Source organism: Mauremys reevesii, linkage group 1, assembly GCF_016161935.1.
Source record: "Mauremys reevesii isolate NIE-2019 linkage group 1, ASM1616193v1, whole genome shotgun sequence".
Taxonomy (NCBI): domain Eukaryota; kingdom Metazoa; phylum Chordata; order Testudines; family Geoemydidae; genus Mauremys; species Mauremys reevesii.
Genome location: NC_052623.1, coordinates 288,295,972 through 288,315,298, shown reverse-complemented (window position 1 = coordinate 288,315,298; position 19,327 = coordinate 288,295,972). Strand labels below are relative to the sequence as shown.

General features: G+C 43.7%; 1 long non-coding RNA gene across 1 annotated transcript in view; it reads left to right on the top strand.

The window, feature by feature from the left end:
• LOC120395939 overlaps positions 1-19,327 on the top strand; it is a 77,115-nt gene that overhangs the window by 12,370 nt on the left and 45,418 nt on the right. The window lies entirely within an intron of this gene.

Sequence of the window (19,327 nt, the reverse complement as noted above, 5' to 3'; positions counted from 1 at the left end):
TATCCCAGAATTCTTTTCAATGTGCCTCAGGATTGAATGAGGATGCTTTAAAAGCCTTAGTGTGATCCTGAAAAGGCTCTTGAGATTTCAGACATGTCTTTGGAAGGTTCTGGAGGTCCTCATAAACTGGTAAGATTTTAGACATGATTTTGACTAACAGGGAGAAATTGGCTGTGAATCTGAAAGTTGAAGGCAATTTGGGTGAAAGTGATTATGAAATGATATATTTCATGAGTCTAAGGAAAGGAAGGAGTGAGAGCAGCAGAATAAGGACAATGGGCTTCAGAAAAGCAGATTTTAACAAACTCAGAAAACTAGGTAAGGCCCAGTGGGAAGAAAATCTAAGGGAAAAAGGATCTCAGGAGAGTTGGCCAGTTCTCAAAGAGACAGCAGCAAACTATCCCAATACAAAAGAAAGATAGAAAGAATAGTAAGAGGCCAATATGGCTCCATCAGGAGCTCTTTCATGACCTGAAAATCCAAAAGGAATCTTACAAAAAGTGAAAATGTGGATAAATTGCTAAGGAGGAGTAACAAAAGAATAGCACAGACATGTAGGGACAAAATCAGAAAGGCTAAGACACAAAATGAGTTACACCTAGCAAGGGACATAAGACAATAAAAGAGGTTCTATAAATACATTAGGAGCAAGAGAATGTGGAAAGTGAAAAGGAAAGTATACATCCTCTAATTAGAAAGGAAAGTCAGCTAATTATGCAGCAGTTTTCAAACTTTTTGACCTGAGCCCCCCATTTTAAATTACATTTTTGGTTGTGCTCCTCCCCAAACAAAAATAGATACAATACATGCCCTTCCCCACTCTGGTTTTCAGGGTGGGGAAAGGCACCTATGAGAGTTGCTGGAGGCAGAGCCAGCTGGGAGCGGAAATTGGCATGGCCATAGTGGATGTTGACGCTGACCTACAGGCTGAGTAGTCTCCTGCGGTGAGTCAGGGTGGATGTGGCTCTTCCTCTCTGAGCCCCACTCTGTGGAGCTGCCTCCCCTGAACATTCCTCCATGCCCCACCTTGGGGAGGGGGCACACGCCAGAGTTTGAAAACTTCTAATAATGGATGACATGGAGAAGGCTGAAGTGATTAATGCCTGTTTTGCTTCAGTCTTCACTAAAAAGGTTAATGCTATCCAGATACTTAATGCAATTATTATTAACAATGAGGGGGAAGGAACACAAGCCAAAATAAGGAAAGAGCAGGTTACAGAATATTTAGGTAAATTACATGTCTTCAAGTTGGCAGGGCCTGATGAAATTCACTCTAGGATACTCAGGGAACTAACTGAAGCAATCTCAGAGCCACTAACAGTTATCTTTAAGCACTCATGAACAATGGGTGAGGTCCCAGAGGACTTGAGAAGGGCAAACATAGCACCTATCTTTTAAAAGGAGAATAAAGAGGATCTGCTTTTGATACAGTCTCCCACAGTATTCTTGCCAGTATGGGCTGGATGAATGGACGGTAAGGTGGATAGAAAACTGGCTAGATGGTCAGGCTCAACGGGTAGTGATCAATGGTTCCATGTCTAGTTGGCAGCCGGTATCAAGTGGAGTGCCCCAAGGGTCGGTGCTGGGGCCGGTTTTATTCAATATCTTCATTAACGATCTAGATGATGGTGTGGACTGCACCCTTAGCAAGTTTGCAGATGACACTAAACTGGGAGGAGTGGTTGATACGCTGGAGGGTAGGGATAGGATACAGAGGGACCTAGACAAATTAGAGGATTGGGCCAAAAGAAATATGATGAGGTTCAACAAGGACAAGTGCAGAGTCCTGCACTTAGGACGGAAGAATCCCATGCCCTGCTACAGACTAGGGACCGAATGGCTGGGCAGCAGTTCTGCAGAAAAGGACCTAGGGGTTATGGTGGACAAAAAGCTGAATATGAGTCAACAGTGTGCCCTTGTTGCCAAGAAGGCTAATGGCATTTTGGGTTGTATAAGTAGGGGCATTTCCAGCAGATCGAGGGATGTGATCATTCCCCTCTACTCAGCACTGGTGAGGCCTCATTTGGAGTACTGTGTCCAGTTTTGGGCCCCACACTACAAGAAGGATGTGGATAAATTGGAGAGAGTCCAGCAGAGGGCAACAAAAATGATTAGGGGGCTGGAGCACATGACTTATGAGGAGAGGCTGAGGGAACTGGGATTGTTTAGTCTGCAGAAGAGAAGAATGAGGGGGGAATTTGATAGCTGCTTTCAACTACCTGAAAGGGGGTTCCAAAGAGGATGGATTTAGACTGTTCTCAGTGGTAGAAGATGACAGAACAAGGAGTAATGGTCTCAAGTTGCAGAGGGGGAGGTTTAGGTTGGATATTAGGAAAAACTTTTTCACTAGTAGGGTGGTGAAGAACTGGAATGGGTTACCTAGGGAGGTGGTGGAAGCTCCTTCCCTAGAGGTTTTTAAGGTCAGGCTTGACAAAGCCCTGGCTGGGATGATTTAGTTGGGTTTGGTCCTGCTTTGAGCAGGGGGTTGGACTAGATGACCTCCTGAGGTCCCTTCCAACCCTGAGATTCTATGATTCTATGCTGAACTACAGAATAATCAGCCTAACTTCAATAATGGAACAAATTATTAAACTGATTGTTTAATAATCACCTAGAGCAGGGGTTGGCAACCTTTGTCACACGGCTCGTCACAGATACACTGCCCCCACCTTCCAATTTGACAATGAACCATTTATAATGACTGAGTATAGTTTTTCAACCGGTTGTGCACCCGTTTTATAGCAATTTCATCTAGATGACATTTCCCTCGTTTGCTTGTGAGAATACCATGTGGAACTGGGTCAAAAGCCTTACTAAAATCAAGATATCAAATCTACTGCTTCTTTCCTATCCGCTAGGCCAGTAACCCTGTCCAAGAAGGAAATTAGATTGGTTTGGATTTTGTTCTAGACAAATATTGGCTATTATTTATTACCCTAATATCCTCTAGGTCAGGGATCGGCAACCTTTGGCACATGGCTCGCCAGGGTAAGCACGCTGGCGGGCCGGGCCAGTTTGTTTACCTGCCGCGTCTGCAGGTTCAGCCGATCGCAGCTCCCACTGGCCGCGGTTCGCCACTCCAGGCCAATGAGGGCGGCAGGAAGCGGTGGCCAGCATATCCCTCAGCCCGTGCCTCTTCCTGCCGCCCCCATTGGCCTGGAGCGGTGAACCGCGGCCAGTGGGAGCTGTGATTGGCTGAACCTGCAGACGCGGCAGGTAAACAAACCAGCCTGGCCCACCTGCGTGCTTACCCTGGCGAGCTGCGTGCCAAAGGTTGCCGATCCCTGACCTAGAGGATAATAGGGTAATAAATAATAGCCAATATTTGTCTAGAACAAAATCCAAACCAATCTAATTTCCTTCTTGGACAGGGTTACTGGCCTAGCGGATAGGAAAGAAGCAGTAGATTTGATATCTTGATTTTAGTAAGGCTTTTGACCCAGTTCCACATGGTATTCTCACAAGCAAACTAGGGAAATGTCATCTAGATGAAATTGCTATAAAACGGGTGCACAACCGGTTGAAAAACTATACTCAGTCATTATAAATGGTTCATTGTCAAATTAGCAGGTGGGGGCAGTGATCTGGGCAGGGTCTGTCACTGTTTGGTGTTTTCTATTAATGACTTGAATAATGGAGTATGCTTATAAAATTTGAGAATGACACCAAGCTGGAAAGGGTGCAAGCACGCTGGAGGACAGAATTAGAATTCAAAATGACCTTGACAAAGTGGAGGATTGGCCTGAAATCAACCAGATGAAATTCGATGACGATAAGTGCAAAGTACTACACTGAGGAAGGAAAAATCACATGCACAACTACAAAATGGGAAATAACAGGCTAGAGCAGGGGTGGGCACACTTTGGTCTGAGGGCCACATTTGGGTATGGAAATTGTATGGCGGGCCGTGGATGCTCACAAAATTGGGGTTTGGGGTGCGGGACGGGGTAGGTGCTCCGGCTGGGGGTGTGGGCTCTGGGTTGGGGTTGCAGGAGGGTGCTCTGGGCTGGGACCAAGGGGTTCGGCTGGATCAGGGCTAGGGAAGGGGGCTGGGGTGAGGGAGGGGGCCACGGGTGCAGACTCTGGGCAGTGCTTACCTCAAGCAGCTCCCACAACCAGCAACATGTCCCCTCTCCGGCTCCTACGCGAAGGCGCGGCGAGGCAGTGCTGCTCTGTCGCTCGGGGTGGGGGCAGTGTGCAGAGCCCCCTGGCTATCCCTACGTGTAGGAGCCAGAGCGAGGACATGCCGCTGCTTTCAGGAGTTGTGCGGAATGGGGCAAGCCCCTGACCCTGCTCCACGGCGGGAGCTCGAGGGCTGGATTAAAATGTCTGGAGGGCCAGATGCAGCCCCTGGGCCATAGTTTGCCCACCCCTGGGCTAGAGAGTTGTACTGCTGAAAAGACTCTAGGGCAGGGGTCCCCAACCTTTGTAGGTCCAGGGACCGGTTTCATTTGCCGGACCCTCCGCAGGCATGCCTGCGGGAGGTCCAGCTGAGCCGCGGGACGAGCGCTCCCTCCGCAGTCGTGCCTGCGGGAGGTCCGCTGCTCCCGGGGCTCAGCTGGAGCCGGTGGACCTCCCGCAGGCGTGCCTGCGGAAGCTCCAGCTGAGCCCCGGGAGCAGCGGACCTCCTGCAGGCACGACTGCGGAGGGAGCGCTCGTCCCGCGGCTCAGCTGGACCTCCCGCAGGCATGCCTGCGGAAGCTCCACTGGGTCGGTTCGCGGCCCGGTTTCTAAGAGGCCACGGACCAGTACCGGGCCGCGGACCGGGGGTTGGGGACCCCTGCTATAGGGGGTTATAGTGGATCACAAATTGAATATGAACCAACATGTGATGCAGTTGCAAAAAAACCTTAATACTCTTCTGGGGCAGTGGTTCTCAAACGGTGGGGCATGCCCCTCTAGGGGGCTACAGAGGAATGTTTGGGCAGCATATGGAGAGGGAGGTCCAGCCCCCACATGGGGTGGGGGCGGGAGCATCACACTTCCAGCCCCGCTCCACTTCCAACCCCATTCAGCACCCAGTCCTGCTCTGCCCTCATTCCCTCTCTGCTCACAGACCAGCTCGGACCCCAGCTGCAGCTTCATTCCACCCCCGGCTCTGCCCCCATTCCCTCTCTGCCCCCAGACAAGACCAGGAAATAACAGTAGGTGTGAGTGTTGCAACCATGCACCTCAGGTTTCCCAACTGAACAGTAATTTTAATAATACTGGGACTAATCTTGGAACAAGAACCTATCAAACCTCAGAGTTAATCAGGAATTCTTCAGCAATCAATATAGTTAATAGATAATAAATAGGTCAGGCAACAGCTCTTAGAAACATTCTCAATTCAGTGATTCCCCCCGATAATTACTTGTTTGAGGTATGCCAGTCAGCTACTTCCTAATCCATTTACTGGGTGCCCTGTTCATATTTTATAATGCTATTTTTAAAATTCTGAATGTCATGCAATGCTAAGGCAAGTGCCTTGCAGAAGTCTAAGTCTATTACATCCATGCAGATAACTTTATCAACTAAGTTTGTAATCTCTTCAAACAGTGAAGACAGGTTTGTCTGACAAGAATGATTGCCCATAAAATATGCTGATTGGCATTAATTATATCTCCATTCTTTATCAGTTGAATGACCTATCAACTTGTTTTATTTTGCCCAGAATTGACGTGTGGCTAACCAGCCTGTATTTACCCAAGTCTTCCTGCTTGTTCTTTTTGAATATTGGCACATTACCATTCTCCCAATCTTTTGGAATTTCCTGAGTATTCCAAGATTTATTAAAAAATTAACATCAGTGGGCCAGAGATCTCATCAGCCAGTGCTTTATGGTCTCTCTCGGGTGTAAGTTAGCCAAGTCCATTGATTTAAAAATGTTTATCCCTAGTAGATTTTAACTTCTTCCTTGGTTACTAATGGACTGGAAAGTATTTCATCATCATCATCATATGATATGAGTACATCACCCTGCTTTTTTCCAATTACAGAACAAAAATATTTATTGAACATTCCTGCTTTTTCTGTATCATTATTAACAATTTTACCATCTTCATCTAGCAATGGGCCTATATCATTTCTTGGATTTATTTTGTTCCTAATATTCTCCTTAGCCCTTCCAGCCATGGATTTTTCCCTGGATAGCTTTAAAATTAAATTAATTCACGTTTTTTTTAATGCCACTACTGCCAGGGTTTCTCCTGTTTTATAGCAAAAAGTAATACCCTGATCCTGCAAACACATAAGCAAGTATGTAACTTTCCTCAGTGAATAGTCCCACACGTGAATAGTGACTTTGATGGGACTACTTATGTATTTACTTAACTATAAGCACAAGTGTTTGCTGTAAAGAGTATTTTTATTAAAAACTTTCTATTGGCACAAAATTGCAAAAATGTATTATCAGAGCTGGTTGGAAAATGAAAATCTCTTCCCGTGGAAAAACCTTGCATTTTTTACTTTGTCCCCATTTGGGATGAAGTCTTTTCTTGAAAAACAAAACAAAACAAAACACAATTTTTTAAAGGAAAGGATTTCAAATTCAATTCCACTTTGGGAGAGCCAAAACAGAATTTTTTGGCTTCCCAGCTGTAGGCCTGGAAGGCTCTTCTTATCAATTTCACTTTTGTCATGCAGAAAATGAAGCTGACAAGCATTCCAGTGCCAGAGAGGCAGAGAACTGGGGCTCTCAGCCTCCCAATCTCTGAAGCTGGAGAGGCAGAGAGTTGGGACCCCAGAGGTGGGGAGGTTGAGCACCCGGGCTCTTGACAAAAGCCGTCAAGGTGGACAGGTGGAGAGCTGTCATTTGAATTTCTGTTGAGGGAAAAATGGAAATTTTTTGGCAAAATTTAAATATTCCCATTTTCCATCAGAAATGCATCCCTGAAATTAGGCTCCAAGCTCCACATTTAGGCATACTATAGTGGGATTTTCAAAAGCACCTGAGTGAGGCATACCAGTCCCATTGACTTCAAAGTGAAAATCCTGATGACCGGCTGAAGTATTTAACACATCTTGACATGTAGAAGTTCAGTGTATTGGAAGGAGGAATTGGCTGCAAATATAGAACAGACTGTTGGTTAATCAGTCACATGTTTGTGTTTTCACAGTAAGAAAGCTAATGAGACCTTGGGATTGTCTTCTTTAGCATAGATCAGTGTGAAACTTCCTAGATAAATACCTCTAAGTAAAATCTGAAATTCTACTAACAGGAAAGTAATTGAAGAAATATGTACAAAACATCCCCTCTACCAATTTAAGACCACAACGTGAGAAAAAAGTAAAGAACTAGCAACATATAAATATAAATTACTGACTTCTTTTAAAAAATTGATACAATTTTTTAAGAGTTTTCATCCATTCTGGTTTCTTTCCTATTTCGATAAACACTAATGAGTTTGTATCCATAGCTCATTAGATTTTATCCTTTTTAATCAACTATTGCAGAGCTCCTCACAACATTTAGGAGTGACATCTATAACAGCTGTTGATGGCAAAAATGCCCTTCTGTCGTATGTCACAGTCTGCATGCAGATGTACTTTTTTGCTTCATATATTGCACAGTCTCTCTCTGGTTAGTCTGCTTCCCTCCCATGCACTTACAATTTGTAGTTGTTGCCTCAATGACAATATGACAGAAGAGCATTAATCAATTAGTGACTGGCTGATAGCACTTGTCTCAATGATGGGAAGCTCAACAGATTATTAAACAGTCATGTTTAAATCAGAGGAATATAGTAAAACTTAATACAATATACTCAAGGGATGGAAGTATTGTGTTTTCCTCAATTTTTATTATTGCAATTCACTTTTTATTTGTCTGATTTCCCAGTAGTCATAGGGTAGCTGGTTCCTGTGAATAGACTGGGCCCAGCTTCCCTGTGTCATAACAGGTGAGCCCAGGCCAGCCAAATAAAAGGGGCTGCAAGAGGCCAGGCAAAGGAAGGAGAGATTGGAGTAGGCTGTGCCTGGGGAAGGGAAGCTACAGAGGAGTGGCGCTAACTCCTGTGGTGAGTCCATGGAACAAGGGGCCAGGTGCTCCAGGGAGGTAGGAGATCTAGCTAGAACTGGGAGCAGGAGTGCAGAGATCCCTGGCGGGAGTGGCCCTGAAGTCTGAGGAAAAAAGAGCGAGTGAAGATTTTTCCATTTGTTTACTCACCAGTGTTAAGAGAATAAACCTGCTTGAAAGACTGGATGTGGCATATACCTGTACTTGGCCAATAGCTTGGAGGAGAAGCTGCCACGGGGTGACACCAACAATTAGGTTTCAAAAATCCCATTGCTCATCTCCTTACTAAGACATAAACCAGGGGTTCTCAAACTGGGGGTCGGGATGCCTCAGGGGGTCATAAGGTTATTACATGGGGGGTCACGAGCTGTCAACCTCCACCCCAAACCCCGCTTTGCCTCCAGCATTTGTAATGGTGTTATAAATTAAAAACACTTTTTATATATTTAAGGGCGGAGGGCGGGGTGGGGGGGTTGCACTCAGAGGCTTGCTACGTGGAAGGGGTCACCAGTAAAAAAGTTTGAGAGCCACTGACATAAATCAACATTACTGCTGAGTTGCAGAATTTACTAATAAGATGACTGTATCTCCTTATAGGTTAATGTGGCTGAGATGTGCTGGCTGTTATGGAGAGAGCAACTCAAGGTCCATTCGTTCAACATGAGACAACTGAAAACTACTCAGTAGCTCATGAAAAACAGGTCTCAGCATTAGAGTCAGCTGCTCAGCCATTTCACCCCAGTGTGTATGCTCCTTTCAGACTCAAGATAAACATTCTAGACTTGGGCTTCACTCAGGGGAAACTCCCATAGACCTGAATGGGAGATTTGATTAAGGACTTGATTAAAAAGTGGGCATCTTACTAGTCACTGAAGCTTTTAACCACTTGAAGCATCTTGTTTGCTTCATTTACCCATTACTTGGTTAAATATTGGCAAGCCAACAATGGTGTGGCATACCTGGCTACATCCCCTAATGACAAAGATTGTAGCCCTCCTCAGAGGGAGAGGTGTTCTAATGGAACGAGGATCCTTGTGGCTGTAGCATTCCTGCTAGGCAGTGAACACCTTTCCTAGAGCATGGGGGCCAGTATAGGAGGCATGACCTTTGCTTCCCTCATATCTTCATTTCTCCCCACTGCTCTTCAACCAAATCTGCTCCCCCTGTGTTCCACAGGAGCATGGTGTGTAAGTCAAGGGGGCATCAGTATTCTGAGTCTACTCTTCTCCCTCTCTGATAATGGCTGCCTTCTCTGTCTAAGCCCCTCGGGAGGCATGCTTCCTTTCACAAACAGCAATGCCAGTTTGCCAAGCCTGGTGCCCTCCCAACTGTGAACTTCAGGTTGTTCTCTGACAGCAGAAGCTGTTGGAGAAGATGAACTGATACACACAGGAATAATAAATATTAACGCATTGTTACAGAAGATTTCTTCCAGAGGAACATCTTTTCTCAAAGACTGAATGCCAAATCCTTGATCCACATGTGGGACCCAGGGGAAAAGGGGTTTACATAGGAGAGTTGTGCAGGGGTCATGCAGGATGACGTCCTCCCCTCCAGCCAGGAAAGAGAGTGTGAGGTATCTGTATATCTTGTCCACAGGTACAGCTATTGCCTATGAGCAGTGATAGTTTCGGTGCCCTTTTATGTGAGGTTTTGGCTCATTGAGCCTATGAGGGATAACATTAGGGATCAAAACAGTGCTACCCAGGCGTGGCAGCCATGAGAAGGCTGCAAGTGGTAGGGAAACCTACTTCATTTCAGAGCACTGTTTTGGGACAAGTGCCTCCATTGCTGTGAAAGCAGAGCAGCTGCAGCACTTCACCAAATTGCTGACGCAGCTGCTCTAGGTGGTCCTCATTTAGCAAAGCACTTAATGTCCCATTAGCTTCAGTGAGACTTAAGCAATGCTTAAGTGCATTGCTGAATTAGGTCCTATTTGCTTTCAGTTGTCTCATCATCGTCACTGATGTGATATTAGATAGCAGTGACCAGTTTAGACGTGTTAAGTCTCATGACTGTGTGCAATACACAGATCAGTTTAAGTAATGCTTACATTAACAGTAGAGTTCGTGTTTCTGTGGGACAAAGTATTAACAGTACTACTCTTATTCCCCATTCAAATTATAGGGAATACTTGCTCACAGCTCAAATACCTACTTAATGCTAAAAGGAAACTTTTCTGAGCTGTTCAATCTATATGAACGGTACAGAAATGTACATATTTGTGCTTTTAACCAGTTAGAATAAAGCTACAGTAATAAGTGTTGGACGTGTTAGTTTTAAGGTGCTATCCACATCTTTAAGCACTAGATGTCTCTCTTAGTTTATTTATAATAGAGACATACCATGGAGAGCTTTTCATAAGTAACTGTTCAGTGAAAAGGACAACATGTATGAATATACATGCCCAAACAAATGCAGGCATAATTTAGATAATTTTTTGATAAAGGAAGTGTTAGAATGCAGACAAGTAAAATAAATGTTATGTGGCCTAGAAAAAGTTAGCCACAGACAAAATGGTGATAGCAGAACAAATGATCCTACATCAGAAGTGAAGACTAACAAGAGTCCATATATAACATTGTGTTTGCATTAACACACATGTAGGCACTGATCCTGCAGGTAGTTATGCATGTACTTTGCACACTTTGAGTAGTCCCAGCTAAGTGTATGATGCATTGTATCCATGCAGTCCATGACTAACAACACACAGTGAAGTTAAGCATGAGCATACATCTTTGCAGGACTGAAGCTTCAAAGCCGTACTGTCACATTACTATTTAAATGATGCATAAAAGTAGTTATGTAAACTTCTCTCTTGGTGATGCATGGTTATCATTCACCTTCAGAATCAAACATACAGATATAACAACTTCAGATATGTAATTCAAGTTTTTTTCCCTCTGTGTGTTAAATTTATACAGCTCTTCTTACATAGAAGTGATTTCATCTCTTTATAGCCAGTTAGGGCTTAAAAAATTGTCTATCAATCCTTTCTCTTTTCCTTCAGGGCCTCTGTTGGCATCATATCATCCAGCATTTATATGGTGCTTAAGGCCAGACTTGTTCAAGGTATTTTAGATGCTTAAAGATCACTTAGTGCTTTTGAAATCTGACTTGTAGAAGTTCAGTGCAGTGGTGGTGTAGCCGTGATGGTCCAAAGATATCAGAGAGACAGGTGGGTGAGGTAATATCTATTACTGGACCAATGTCTGGTGGTGAGAGAGACTGGCTTTTGAGCTTACTCAGAGTTCTTCTTCAAGGCTCGGAAGTGTAAGCCAGTTCTACGCTACAGACTTATATTGGTATAACTACATCACAAATCCACAATGCTGAAATACGTAGTGACCTAATCCCCCAAATAGACAGTGCTATGACAGTGGGAGAGCTTCTCCTGTAAACATAGCTACCACCTCTTGTGGCGGTGGATTAACTGTGCTGATGGGAGAAGCTCTCACGTCAGCGTAGGAGCATCTTTACTCAAGTGCTACAGCAGTGCAGCTGCAGCAGCGCAGATGCAGAGTTTTAAGTGTAGATCTGCCCTTAGTGTCAGAGCTAAATACAAGGTTGAACAGATTGCTTAGCGTAAGTAGTTAACATATATTTCAAGGGACCATTCAAGGTGAAGAGGCCTGTTAACACTCCTCCAGTCAGAGTGAGAAAAGGAAGGTGGGGGGAGAGAAGGCAGCTGAGTGTGGTTGTTAGTGGGTTATAGATTGTTGTAATAAGCCATAAATCCAGTGCCTCTCTTCAGTCCATGACTTTTAGTATATAGCAAAGTTATGAATTTCAGCTTTCAGGGCTCATCTTTTGAAAGTGTTGTGCAGGTTTTCTTTGAGGATGAGGACTGATAGGTTCAGAGTGATCGCTTTGTGAAAAAACTGTTCACCCAGAGGTGATGTGGTGTTTTTTGTCTTCTATCGTTCTCCTGTATGAATTCATTCGAGAGCGCAGTGATTTTTCTGGTTTCTTGAAATTGTGGTAGAAATCTGAGGGAGTTTGTCATCTATCCAAAGGATGAAAATTATCGTTGATATATCTCAGGTATATCATTCGTTTTGTGATGCATTTGTCCAGAAATTCTTCTTCAAAGTTACACATGATGAGGTTGGCATATTGTGAAGTCATCCTAGTACTCATAGCTCTTCCCATGGTTTGGACAAAGCGTTGTTTGTGGAATGTAAAATTCTTATAGGTGAGGATGAAATGGATGAGATTGGTGATGTGTTTGGGATGGATATCTGAGGATTGTCCATCATCTTGTGAATATTTGAAGTAGGCAGCTATGCTGTTATTGTGAGGGATGGTGGCTTAAAGGAAACACTTTCAAAAGACGAGCCTGGGAGCTTAAATTCTGAACTTTGCTAGACACTAAAAAATCATGGACTGAACAGAGACACTGGATTTATGGCTTATTACAACAATCTATAACCCAGGAACAGCCCCTCAGAAAACCCAGATTTCCTTCCTCCCCACCTTCCTTTCCTCTGTATGACTGGAGGGTTGTTAACTGGCCACTTTTCATCTTGAACGGTGCCTTCAAAGATGCGTTAACTACTTATGCTTAACGATCTGTTCCATCTTGTATTTAGCTGTGACATTATGAGTCCAGGACTACACTACAGACCTATATCAGTGTAACTGTGTTGTTCAGGGGTGTGAAACTTCCGTATCTACCTAATCCTTATGTATACAGCACTATGTCAACAGGAGCGCATCTCTCACCAACATAGCTGCTGCCTCTTGGGGAGGTGAATTGACTATGCTGATGGGAGAGGCTCTCCTGTTGGCATAGTAGCATCTTCACTCAAGCACTACAGCAGCGCCGCTGCGACACCGTAGTGCTATACGTGAAGACAAGCCCTAAGTTTCCCAGACCTGAAGAACTTTGCATAAGCTCTCTCTCACCAATAAAACCTATCACCTCACCACCTTGTCTCTTTGTAGAAGTTTAATACATCAAAAGGTGAAGCTGGTTGCAAATATAGAACAGGCTGTTTGTTGATCAGCTATGTGTTTTGAGTTTGTTTTAACAGTAAGGATGTTAATGAGGCCATGATCTTGTCTTTTTTTTAGTGTAGATCACCATGTTAAGTAGGAAATGTCTTAGCATAAAACATCTCTATGTAAAATTCTAACAGTTACGAAAGTAATTAAAGAAACATCCCATTTAACAATTTAACACATTTAACAATACAAAATGAGAGGAAAATAAAGACCTAGCAACATGTAAATAAAATGAAGGTCCGCTCAAGGATTAAATTGTTGAGGGAATGTTGGATTTTCAATATGGTGTGACAAAGTTCCTCCTCTACCTTGGTGGGTCCTGCGCTTATTGGCAGCTTTGCTCACCTCAGTGATCTTCCCCACAGTCTGGGTCAACTCCTCCTGTGTCTGATCAGGAGTTGGGAGGTTTGGGGGGAACCCGGGCCCGCCCTCTACTCCGGGTTCCAGCCCAGGGCCCTGTGGATTGCAGCTGTCTATAGTACCTCCTGTAACAGCTGCATGACAGCTACAACTCCCTGGGCTACTTCCCCATGGCCTCCTCCAAACACCTTCTTTATCTTCACCACAGGACCTTCCTCCTGGTGTCTGATAACGCTTGTACTCCTTAGTCCTCCAGCAGCACACCCTCTCACTCTCAGCTCCCTGTGCCTCTTGCTCCCAGCTCCTCACATGCACTTCCTCTCCTCTGGCTCCCTCCTCCCTGACTGGAGTGAGCTCCTTTTTAAACCCAGGTGCCCTGATTAGCCTGCCTTGATTGGCTGCAGGTGTTCTAATCTGCCTGAATTGGTTCTAGCAGGTTCCTGATTACTCTAGTGCAGCCCCTGCTCTGGTCACTCAGGGAACAGAAAACTACTCAGCCAGTGACCAGTATATTTGCCCTCTACCAGACTCCTGTACCCCACTGGCCTGGGTCTGTCACAATGGGTACAATTCTTCTGTCTTGGAGACCTTTGTTAGCTCCTGAATAGTTGCAGAATTCTGAACTTCAGTAACACTCAGGTTTCACCACATTCTTTAGTATCAAATTTATATTACATTTTTTTCTAGGTTTGGATAACTTTAATTTTCATGCATTTCTCTAATTGTTAACTCTGGGTAGAACCAGAAGTGTAGAAATACAGTGAAAGAGGCTATTGCTGGCTTTCCTGGCACGACCAGAAGCAGGAGTATGGGAGAGTGTGTGAGAAGTTCAATCTACCTGAGATTTCCAGCCCAATTTTGCAAAGACAGGTAAGACCCAGAAAGTATGTGGTCATTTTGAATATTTGTCCAAACATTTTGACTATCACATTTATAGACTAAGATCAGAAAGGACCATTATGAACATATAGTCTGACCTCCTGCATAAGTGAGGCCACAGGTTTTCAAGCCTTACATTAAGCCCATAACTTCTGTTTGAGCTATAGCATATTGTTGTTCTGGGAATATGATGAAACCACATTGAAACTGGTGTGCAAAACAGCCACTCTTCAGTCAGGATCAATGTAATTAAGCTCCTTAATAGAATAGATAGCTGAAAGAATAGGAGCCACCACCAAAACATAGGCACATGCAAGGTCAGTTAGGAATCTGAGCTATCTGGGCAGAAGGTATCAGAGGGGTAGCCGTGTTAGTCTGGATCTGTAAAAGCAGCAAAGAGTCCTGTGGCACCTTATAGACTAACAGACGTATTGGAGCATGAGCTTTCATGGCCCACCAGCAGATTACCCTGATGGCCCAAGATACATTTTGTTTACATTGACCGTCCACAGGCACGGCCTCCTGCAGCTCCCAGTGGCTGTGGTTCGCCATTCCCAGCCAGTGGGAGCGGCAGTAAGCGTGCCTGCAGATGGTCAATGTAAACAAAATGTTTCAAGGCCCACCAGCGGATTACCCTGATGGGCCGTGTACCAAAGGCTGCCGATCAAGTTACCTCTTAACCTCCTCTTGGGTAAACTTAATAGATTGAGCATCTTTCATTTCTCACTGGAAGACCAGTGTCCAGACCTCAAATCACTCCTGTAGCAATTCTGAATCTTTTCCAATGTCTTTTTTTCAAGTGTGAACACCAGAACCAGTGGCAGCATTTAGGGGAGACGGTCTCCCCATGAGGTTTTTGCACTTGCTCAAAGTTCCATAGGTTAAGAAGCTAGGGGATGTCAGGGGCTCTGTCTAACCACTTTTAAGCAGTGTTCCCATACTACGTCAGTGTGGCTGTTGCCAGAGCAGTCTGGAGCATTGCTCTAGCTGCATGGTTTCAATGCTATGGCCAGGACAAATTGATATTGCAGACTGGTACACAGGGGGTGGAGCTCAGGGGAGTCTGCCAAAAATTTGATCCTGGTGGCACTGGCTCATGCACTGTGTGGGTAAGAGAGAGGGAAGACTCACCAGTCAAGGGAGACCTGGGATCCCTGGCTGAGGGGAAGAATGAGTGGGGACTGGAATAGGGTCCTTTATGTGGCCTGGGGTGGCCCAGAATTTGTCCTTCCTCCCCCCAAGAAATATTTGAATTGGCACCACTGATGAGAACCAGGCACAGTATACTGATGCTGTATACAGAGATAATACTACCTCCCTAATCTTACTTGATCCTCCCTAGCTTATACGTCCAAAGATCATGTTAGAGCTTTAGCCACAGCATTGCACAGTGAGCTCATGTTTGGCTGGTTATCCACCATGACTCCTACCTCATTTCCAGTCACTGATTTCTGAAATAGTGTCCCCATCTGTCAGTGTGACCTACATTTTTTTGTTCCTATTGTGGTAGCTCTGAAAGGTCCCTGGTATAACTGGGGCTCCCATTATGCACTGTAGGAATAGCATAATTACTCCTGGGGGAATTCTGTGCATCAGCAGAGGCGCAGAATTAATCTGTCTTGCATAATTTTGTATTTTCCCCACATAGGAAAGTGCTGCAGTTCTGCCTTTTGTCCACCAGAGGCCGCTGTGTTGCCAGAACAGCCAGCTGCATTCATGCCCGCTGTTCTAGCACCACAGCGGCCTCTTGTGGGACAAGGCGGAACTGCAGCACTTTCCTGGGCAAAATGTACTTTATGCGGGAAAATACAAAATTCTCTGCCCAGTGGAGCCAGGTTAGAACAGAGTGGGGCACACAGGGCTGCTGGGAGGTCACAGACTAGAGTTCAGAATGGCTAGTGAGGGGGACAGACTGGAGCATGGGCTCAGGAGTTAGTGGGGTGACTGTATTGAGCCTGGGGATGGGGGGCTGCAGAGGCCCATGTGGACAAGGCAGACGTGCCTGACTGAATGGGAGAGGCTTGGGGTCAGCCAGGGTCTGCATGGGGGAGGCTTCCAAACACCCTAACAATCCCCCTCTTCCCCCCAAAAAAAGAAAAACTTTCCACCCACACTCAACACCCTCCAGGTTCACTCTTAGGCTCCTTCTCTTTCCCTCTGCTCTTCTGTTACCTCTGACTCTCCCAACCCTTTGCACTTCTGACAGGTGCAGGAAATACAGATCTGTATTGTAATTTAAATGAATTACACAAAGTTCTATATTAATATGCCTCGTAAGGAATCTATTTTTTAAAAAAAAAATTACCAGAATCTTTTTTTTTGGTCTGTATTATTACAGATGTACTTGCTGACAGATATTTTGAAATAAATTACCAAAATTGTAACTGGCATGATTATATTGTGTTATTTTGACAAATAAAATATGCAGAATTTTGCAGAATTTTGAAATATTGTGTGCAGAATTTTAAATTTTTGGTGCAGAATTCCCCCAGGCATACATAATATAGTGGACAAATATGCATTGCAACACTTTTTTTCAATGAGGGACTGGAGCACTGTATGTCATTTCTTTCATTCAAGTGAAAAGCATGTGCACTCACTGGCTTTTCATCTTTACACTGACCACTGTGTAAGCTGCAGCTGAGAAGCCAACATGACACATACGTTTCACTGTATTAAGAAGCGTGCCATGAAATTCTCTCACCTGTTCCCCAAGCTTCCTTTCTGTAGAATTCTCTCAATGTGGTATTCTGAAACACTTATAAAAGGTGATTGATTTTTTTTTTTATCTGTTGCAGACAGAAAAGCGACACTGACTGGATTAGCATAATACATTTGTGGGCTTTATGCAGGGAGTGTCAAAAATCCAAAACTGTCTATGAATACTAGATCTTGTCTTTGGATCTTTGTCATGGTGGAAAGATAGTGAAACTCAAAGCCAGACAGCTCCCCCTCGATTATCATTTGGAGAAGGATTAGGCCTATTTGATAGCACCCTCCTCTTGTTGGGCTAAACTGTGTCCTGCTAGGTCAGTTCACACTCTCTGTGGTTAATTTGACTGAGCTTTTTTAAGGAATTCGGGGAAGCTATTTCTCAGCTGAGGTAGTTTCTTTAATTGAGCCTTCTTAATAAAACATAATCAAACTCTTGCAGATTCTTACTTCCAAGTCTGTGCATGCATAGCAGTCCTTTTTTCTCCAAATTAACCTCTCACACCAGTAATTCCACTGACCGGATTTCTTGACTCTTACCTAAGAGCCTCAGTAATACAGATCTCCCACCAATCTCCCTTTTTGACCATTTGGCATTTCTGAAGCAGTTCCTCTCTGCAATAAGCCCAGTAGTGGGTCATCAGGGAACCACTTCTGGCCTCTCAACTTCCTCCAAGATGTTGCAGTTCCTCTCTTTCCCGCTAAACCCCTTCTGGCCTCTTTATATGAGGGTCAGCTAATTAAATTCCAATTCTTTCTTAGGTGCAGCAGGCCGGGCTAATGGGACAGTCAGGCCAGCTCTGGGCCATTGACCCAAAGAACGGTATCCTTTATTCCTTTACAAGTATTAGAGACAGAAAAGATTTAGTGGATCTTGTACTTCAGGGGTTTTCAACCTTTTTTTCATTTGCAGACCCCTAAAAAATTTCGAATGGAGGTGCAGACCCCTTTGGAAATCTTAGACATAGTCTGCAGACCCCCAGGGGTCTGTGGACCACAGGTTGAAAACCACTGTTCTAGTTCAACTCACTGTCAATACAAGGAAACGTATCTGAGGGGGCTCAAGTTATTCCTGCCAAAATCAATGAGACCTTAAACTTACTAAAGTGACTGCAGATAAACCAATTTCATACGGTAACAGCAATAAATAAAAAGGCAAACAATTAGCTATAAGAGTGGGAATGTCTGAATGAGAGAGAGAGAGAGAGAGCTGTGTGCTTACTTTTAGGCTCTAGTTAAGTACATAAGCATGTGCTTAAGTGCTATGCTGAATCAAAGCAGTAGATTTATGTGAAAAATGCAGAGAACATCCATAACTGAAGGTTCAGTTTTTAGAGGATGACAGATTATTGGCAGTGTGTAGAGGCTGCTGTCAGCTGTTCCAGTGATTAACTTGCTACATCTTTACAGATCCACAGTGCAGGTATGATGATTGAAATTGACCCCATAAACATAGGGTTAGAAGGGACCGCAAAGGTCATCTAGTCTAACCCCAGTGATTTTTTGCCCCTTCTGTTGTAATGTACCTATATTATACTCGCCTCTTATTTTTAAATGTTGGCAGAGACTGAGATGTTTATATTAATATGTATAAATAATTTATTGAACAATAACATATGCAAATGAATTAGATATCTTTCTCTATATAAAGACATTAATGACTTTTTTTTTCCAATTTACTATACTAACTGTCCATTCCATTAAAATCTAGATATTGTGATGAGGGGCAGGGGAGAGTTCAGAAAGAATGTAATACAGTGGTCTCACTAATCGTACTGTGTAATATTTGGTCTCTGTACAGAGTAGTCAATGTAACTCAAATCATTATCATGTGATATAATACAGTCATATGCAGTAATAGTTCATATACTATCAATACTAATGTTTTTTTTTAAATATAGCTTTAAAATAGATATTTCAAATGGGTACATAACAATCTTATTAAGTTAAAAAATGAAACAAAAAAACTCAAACAAAATCTTTGCACAACATAGTAAAAGAAAATTCCATCTTTAACTTCTGGTGGCACACTCAAGTTACACTGTTTAATTCATGTAATCACCAGGACCACTGGATGGAATTATTTCTAGGTATTATATTGTTCATCTGGTGTTTTTAATATAATTTTGGTTTTAAAAGCATGATTACTTTCAGCAGTTAATTATAGTAATGGAACACTGTCAAAGCTGGTGGCCAGTAGGTATTCTTTTTTAAACCTATGCTACTATGGTATATCCATTTCCCCCGCTGTGGCTGTCTGCTCTGTATTTGATTAGCTCTTATATTGAAGTGAAGAGAATCAATGATGTGAGTACTTGCAAAGAAAAGATGTAACATGTTTTGGCTTTTTTGTTACAAGGCTGCAACCAGAGC